Below are 7398 nucleotides of genomic sequence, written 5' to 3'. Positions count from 1 at the left end.
GAATAACTCGGGAGACTCTTATAAGCACCAACCCGTCAGATCGACCCGAAATTGTCCCGAAGGACGACAGTAGGACCAAAAAGGCCCACGTCAATCGGTGGGAAATCAAAGCGAACGCTCACATCCAAAATTAATATCAGCGATCAACAACACAAAAGAATGCATCTGAAAAGCCTCGATGGGCATGAATGCGCAAGGAAATAGAGCAAATTCGAAAGCAGAGGACAACAAAGTTCATTTCTCATTTATGAAGTTTACAAAGTACAAAAATCCCCGAGGGGTCACAGCGTTCGATTACAAAGCCCCGGAGGGACATCATATACAAAGTACAAAAGCCTACAAAGGGTTCCCGGCACGGGTACGACAAAAGAAAATACTTGAGGAAAGGGTCTCAAACCTACTCTACCCTCGAAGGAAGTATCTCCAGGATCGCCCCCGAAAGCCATATCTCAGCTGTCCACTTTGACACAACCGAGGAAGAGCAACCAGGGAGCAAGAAAGGACGACAAAGCACTACAGCTCTCCAAAGCTCGAGGACCCTATTTGGCCAAGGAGGCTTCAGAGAGGGAGCGGGCCGAACAATCCTCGACCCTGCTTGCACGGCTACTTCAAATACACTTCTTCAAGCGGCGAGCCGTGCAAGCTCCCGGTTCAGGACGGAGTTCCACGTCGATCTGGGGTATGAAGGTGAGCAGCGGTGGATATTCCGAGCCCCCTTTTGAGCAACGGTGCATAATCCGAATAATCGTCTAAGCAAAGGTGAAACCAACTCTCCTCCCATCATCATTTCGAGCCAATGGTAGCAGCAGCGGCCAACGTATATGATTACGTTCAATAAAGGTAAACCCCAACAGGAGGCCTCGATGTGGCCCGGAAGATTTCCCCTGAACAGCCTTGAGGTAGAAAGCTCCCATCATGGTGATCGAAAACAAAAGAAGACGATTGGAAGGAAGAAGCAAAACACACTAGCGGAAGTGTTGAGGTGAAAGATATAGTACCACAGAACGCCCACATTTATAGGGTAAAACGACACGGTCGTCGATGCCCTAAAAGACTGACCGACGGGTGTAATTACTACATCCTTGAAAAAATGAACCAACGGCAGCACTTTTGCCTCGAGGAGTGGAAGCGACAAGACATCGAGTAAAGACCTGTGAGACACGGCATCGGCTACGGAAGAGCGCATCACGATTTGAATCGTCATCATAGCGTCGCCAAAAGGAGCTCAAGGAGTCGAGTATCAGAATCATTTCCCATCACTTTGTCATGGGAAACACGGAGACTATCTGTACACGGTAAAAATCAAAAGACTTGATTTTTGCTATCAAGACAATTTGGGAAGCCTCCCTCGTGATGTCGAGGATAGAAGGCTATGGTCGAGTCCTCGACCTCCGGGCTCATCGAGGTCTGAATCAAAAGAAGCAGGGCTCGAGGTCAGGGTAAGAGAAGATGACTCCGGAGCGCATGGCTACACCTGACAGGGCCGGTCTATCCGTAACCTATTGAGATGACGAGCGATAGGCCATCCCATCTTTCTACTCTTGTAAATAATATATGCGTATTTTATTGAGTACCCTCGCCTATATAAGGGGGACTCACCCCACGTTGTAAAGGACTGATGTTGCTCCACTTCTCAATTAAGCAATAATCTCTCTCTCTCTCTCTCTCTCTCTCTCTCTCTCTCTCTCTCTCGTTCTTTCTTCTAAATAATCAGTGTTCTTCGACCCCGAGGTCGCCCTAACATTTTATTGTTCTTCATTTGTTCTTCGTCATTTAGCTCAAGATTGATGATATAAAGCCTTGTATGAATATACTTATCTGTTATCCCCTTTCCTATTACCCTCGGTAAGGCTATCTTCGATAGGTCCGAGGTAGGCTCGAGTCCTGGCCCTGAGGTATCTACTAGCTTGTCCTAAGCCCAGGAACGTCCCTTACTGGTTCGATTATCGTTTTTGGCTTGCTCGATCTTTACTGTTTTTACTCCACATTCAGCACTAATCACCCTTTCAAACTAGCTCGGGAATAGATTACATATTTTTAGAATCCCATTTTACAAATTTAATTGTTGTTACCATTTTCACGGTAAACAGATTTCATTGTTGCTACCTTGATAGCACCGGCATGTGCCTTAATGAAAGAATCTGCCAGCATGGCAAATGAATCTATCGAGTTTTGGGCCAGGTTGCGCTACCACATGATTGCCCCTTTAGAAAGTGTTTCCCCGAACTTCTTCAGAAGGACGGACTCGATCTCGTCGTCCCTCAGGTAGTTGCCTTTTACTGCACAGGTTTAAGCAGTAACGTGCTCGTCGGGATCCGAGGTTCCATTATACTTCGGAAGGTCGAGTATTTTGAACTTCTTTGGAATGGGTTTCGGGGCTGCCTGTTGTGGGAACAACTTTTGTACGAACTTCTTTGAATCCACACCTTTCAAGATCAGGGGCGCTCGTGGAATTTGGTCGACCGCGGAGTTGTAAGTCTCGACCTTCTTATCATTGGCTTCTATCATGTTCTCGCCCGATTCGATCCTTCTGGTGAGGTCCTCGAGCATCTATACGATGACGCGATCGGCTATAAACCCGTTATTGCTCGATCTCTCTAGTACCCGCTTGGCTGGGGGAGCTGTCCCAGGTGCTACCGTGCAAGGAGTTTTCTAGTGACTTTGCAGCTGAGCAATAGCCAGTTATTGTGCCTGCAACATTTCAAAAATAACATGAAGGCTAACCTCCCGTTCTTCCCTAGTTAGGGTTTTCTGAGCTTCTTGTTGGTCGCCTTGGTGTATGGTCCTGTTGGTGTGGGAGCTTATTTCGACGTGTTGAGCGTCGCGAAAAACCGCATCCGCGGGAATCAATTCAGGTGCGTTCTCAGGGTTTCGTGGTGGTACGCCAACACCTGGGACGTCAACGCCATTTTCTCCATAGTCTTAAAAGTTGATGTTTTCACGTGTGTTTACTGAGTTAGACATTTGACCTGAAATCAAAGATCTTGGACACGAAAAGTGTGAAAGATAACTTGCATTACGTGGTTAAACCAGCAAGAAAACAATCACTATTTTTTTTAGCCCCACGGTGGACGCCAAACTGTTTACCGTGAAAATGGTAATAACATTTAAATTTGATTATGGGACTCTAAAAATACGTGATCTATTTTTATGCCGGTTGTTAAGCAGTTGATGCTATATGAAAGACTTATAAACGATATTAGAGCTTGGGGACAAGGGGATAACCAGGCTGAATGACTAATAGTCGGGGCCTCGAGCTTGTGGATTCGGGGGCCTCGAGGTCGGTTTCGGTGCTCGACTGGGAGCTATCGAAGGCAGTTGGAGAGCGACTAACAGTTACAGTGAAATCAACGAAGGCTCTTTATGGCCAATGATAAGCAATAAATGATGAACAATAATAAAGATAGTAAATGGAAGCAATAATATCAAGAGAATGTGTTAGAAGGCAGAGAGAATGTTCTTGTGTATTTAGTATGGAACAACAGATATTTACAAAATGACAAGGATCCCCTTTATATAGGAGGGGAATCCCCACATAGTACAAAATACATTAATTACAAAGATATGGAGATAGGACATCTAGATGACGCCCTGATTCAGGTTTAGAGTAGCCCACTAGACTTTGTCAGCCCTAGCTGTGTGCCTTGGGAACTCCCCATTTCCATCATAGCCGGGGTCAACATTGTCCCAAGGTCGAGAATCGACGAACTTCGAGGAAGGAAACTCGACCGTAGCCTTGTAGCCTCGAGCCTTCACGATGATCTTCCGAGGTGCCACGATGACGAGAAATTGGACCCTCCAATTTTACCGTATACAAAGGTGGTTCTATTTTGGTAACTAGATATCAATAAAGGCTACGTGGTTTAAAAAGAAGCAAAGTGCAAAAAGAATGACGAATGTGAGTAGTGTTCAGGGAGGGTGTAGTCGCTTATATCCCAAATACTTGTCCTACCCTTCCCTAAACCTACATTACAAGCTTGAAAATTCCTTACGGGATCTCCAACAGAATGTTCATGAATAGGCAGCGCATTAAAATAAGGGCAGTCTTATGGCATGATATTTTGTAATGCTTGAAATTCTTTGTTGAGAGTGAGTGTCTTAGTAATTTTGTCCATTGTGTTGTTATTGTAAATATGGTGATTTTTGACCTTTCATTCTTGTGAGGGCACATGTATTATGATTTATTGGTGACATTAATAAAATCCGAATTGAGTAAATTGAGCATATGTAGTAGACTAGTATTTTTGAGTCACTTCTTGAGGCTTGGTTATTGTCACATGATTATTTTGAAACCCCATTGCATTCTTGAAGTAGTTTTTAGATGAGGGAGTTGTTTGGTTGAGATTCACATGTTAGAGCCTAATTATTAGTACCAACCAAATCCATTAGTATGGTGCTTAATTGGAGAATGTGATTTGTATATGATAGAAATGCTACTTGTGCTTTAAATGGTAGAACTCATTGCATTGTTGGTTTTGATTTGCTTGATGACAAGCAAAATCTTTAAGTTGGGGTTGTTGATGAGTGGTGATTCTACCATTTATTTTAGTCTCTTTCCTTTAGTTTTTATGTCCGTTAATTATGATATGAGGTTATTTACGGTGTGTACTGATAGTTTTTAAGGTAAATGATGCAAGAAGAGAGTTGAATTCAATTGAAGTTCACTTGACAAAAAAGAGTTAAAAAGTGCAAATTACTTCAGCGGGTCTGCATATGCACATCAATGCTCAGTTCTGTGAGCTCGCTTATGCGGTTGAAGGTCCGCATCAGCAAATGTGGGCTACATTGCACTGGGCCGCATCTGCGGTTGACAATCTGCATCTACGGAGCCACTGCTGCAGCGACTTGATCGCATTTGCGGAGTAGGCAGTCCCCCAGAGTTTGTGCATCTGCGATCGGAAGTCCGCTTTTGCGGAGCCGCACCAGCGAGGATTTTTCCGTAGGTGCGATCAACGGGCTTCAGTTGTGGAGAGTCTTGGCATTTCATATTTTCTCAATTCCAAGCCCCCAAATACACGACCTAGCTTATCAAAAAAAAATTTTGGCTTATTTTTAGTCCTTAGACTAGCGAAGACATGTTTTGGAGATAGGGTTCCTGCACACACACTTGGGTCTTGAAGATTTGAAGCTTTTGGTTGATTTTTTCCTACCCTTTTATGTTCATTTCTTTGTTTCCTTGCTTTGTATTGTATATCTAAGTGTGTAGTACTTTTTCCAACGCTTGAATCTTTTTTATGGGAATATTAATATTTAAAGTGTGGATTAAATATCTTGTTGTGTTTATGTATTGAATGACTTTTATTTATAAGGAAGTGAGTTATTATTTCTTTAATTATTCTTGTTCTTTTATATTTTCAAAGGGGTTAGCTAACCCTAGGACTCGCCCATCCACTTTGAATTAATTTTGGGAAAGATAATTTGGGGTTGGGAAAGATTAAATAACATGAACTTGAGGCTTTAACCCTCACTGTATAGATTCTACCTAGGGATATGATTGAACTATTTATAGCCATATTCGGTTGTGCATAATCTCTTAATTGTTCTAGGGATAATTCAATTAGGAAGTCTTATTAGTCTTTGGAAGAAGCTAATATAGAATTATTACCCGAGGCTAATAAACATAAACTCACTCATATTTGTAAACTCGTGAAATACATTGGATTGTTACTTGAGTGTAATTCCCCGTGTATCCATACTTGTAGCCATTGATCATTTTACTTGCTTTCTAGGTTAGTTTACGTTTTCCTATTTTAGACGTAAATATTTTCTCAAAACATTTCTAAGTGTTTGGCTTAGCATAATAAGTGATAATTCTCCTACACACCTAATTGCCTACATATTATTCTCAGTGGGATTCGACCGCGACTCATAGTTGGGTAAATTATATTGCATGTGACCGTGTCCAGTAACTTTATAGTAGTGGATTTGGACGTCGTCAATCATCAAGTTAGAGAAAATAGTAGAAAAAGGAATCAAGAGTGAGGTGGTAACTAATTTCAGGGCGCTGTAAGCCACAAATAAAGCCTTGCATTTGGGAGGCATTTCAAGGAAGAAAGAAGTGGGTGCTGTGATGGTAGCCCAGGGCCCTAAGTCTACCCTCACATACCAAACACCTCCACCCACATAACAACCCTCACTCCCAAAATACACTTACCGTTCCACCACCTATCATACCTATAACACTCAACCTGCGTATTACCATTCACCTCCACCCGCCCTATAGAACTACCCAAAGCCACGCCCAAACTTCGATCACAGAACCCCCAGACAAATACACCCCAATTGCTGAACCCATAGCCCAACTGTATGAGTGATTGAAGGCCGCTGGCTATGTAACCACATTCCTACTGTAGCTGTTGAGAACCCTTCCCAGTGGATTAGTCCCAACTAAATGTGTGCCTATCATTCAAGCATGAAGGGCCATACCATTGAGGAGTGCCAGATGTTAAAAGAAAAGATTCAGATTGTCACGCCCAAATCACGGGAGGCGCGACCGGCGCTCAATCAAGTGAACCCAACTGAGCAAGCCTTTTTGGACACTTTCTACCCAACTCAATATGATTAAGGAAACCATGCCTTCGTTTATTAAGACAGTAGGAAAGATCGTATATATAACATTGCTAGTTCATTTCATATTACCACATTTAAACCATAGATAAGTTTCCAAGATTTCATACAGATACAGTTTAGAAGAACAAGAGTTTAAAATTACAACACAGTTCATTCACCCGTACATAACCCACACAAACATCTATGGAGCCTCTAGAGAGACAAAAGGACAGTTATGATAATGCCGCCAACAAGGCTCCGGCTACACCTCAAAAGTGGAAATTTATAACAAAAGACATACTGCATAACCCCTAGAAGAAAGGGGCTCACCAAGGTTGCTGAGTGGAGGATGCTCCGCTACCTACAATCGGCACTGTCTGCTATGTAGCGCCCCCGGCAAAAGGGACGTTAGTACCATGGAATAGTAGTAGTATGTATAACTAAACACCATCTCATTAGAAAGAACTATCATACAAGAACAAAGAAATCATAAGGATCAATCAAAAGCTTTAAACGATCACCACATCATCAAATAAAAGGATCATATAACTATCACATAATTTCCATAGCTTTAGGTTGGGGCATTGAATACTGTTCATCATCATTCACAATACCACCGCTTTCTTGCACGGAGTCCGATCACGACATCATGCGTGCGTCATAGCGTCCAATCATGGCTCGATCGGCTAGGCCGTCTTACCAAGACATTGTTCCTTTTTCGTTATCACCCCAGTTCAATATTCATTTCGCATATATCAATTCATAGGCACTTGGGGCCACAATTATCATATTATACTTGGCGCTAGGCCATATTTCATAACTCAAGCTCTTTTTACCCATATTTCACAT

Source organism: Nicotiana attenuata, chromosome 10 (genome assembly GCF_001879085.1).
Source record: "Nicotiana attenuata strain UT chromosome 10, NIATTr2, whole genome shotgun sequence".
In the NCBI taxonomy this organism is placed as follows: Eukaryota; Viridiplantae; Streptophyta; class Magnoliopsida; order Solanales; family Solanaceae; genus Nicotiana; species Nicotiana attenuata.
Note: the sequence above shows the minus strand (reverse complement) of the source record.